This window comes from Pteropus alecto, unplaced genomic scaffold (genome assembly GCF_000325575.1).
Source record: "Pteropus alecto unplaced genomic scaffold, ASM32557v1 scaffold280, whole genome shotgun sequence".
NCBI classification, from domain to species: Eukaryota; Metazoa; Chordata; class Mammalia; order Chiroptera; family Pteropodidae; genus Pteropus; species Pteropus alecto.
Window position 1 is genome coordinate 681077 of NW_006430057.1, and position 262 is coordinate 681338.

Below are 262 nucleotides of genomic sequence, written 5' to 3' on the forward strand. Positions count from 1 at the left end.
GCATTCGTTCCTCATCTGCATTTTTATAAAGAAGAGTCATTTTTTGATGAAACAAACAATAAATAGTTTGGGGTTAAGGTTCTGGACCAAGGTAACATTGGAGGTGGATAAGGTTTGTTTTTATCTCCCTTTTTATATGCTTTTGTATCATCTTAGGGGCACTATTTTCTCTTTCCAGTGGTTTCCTGGTATCACCATTTCCCCATAGCAAAATTTTCTTTAAAGAAAAGAGCTTTAATTTATACTCAATCAGACTTGGCTG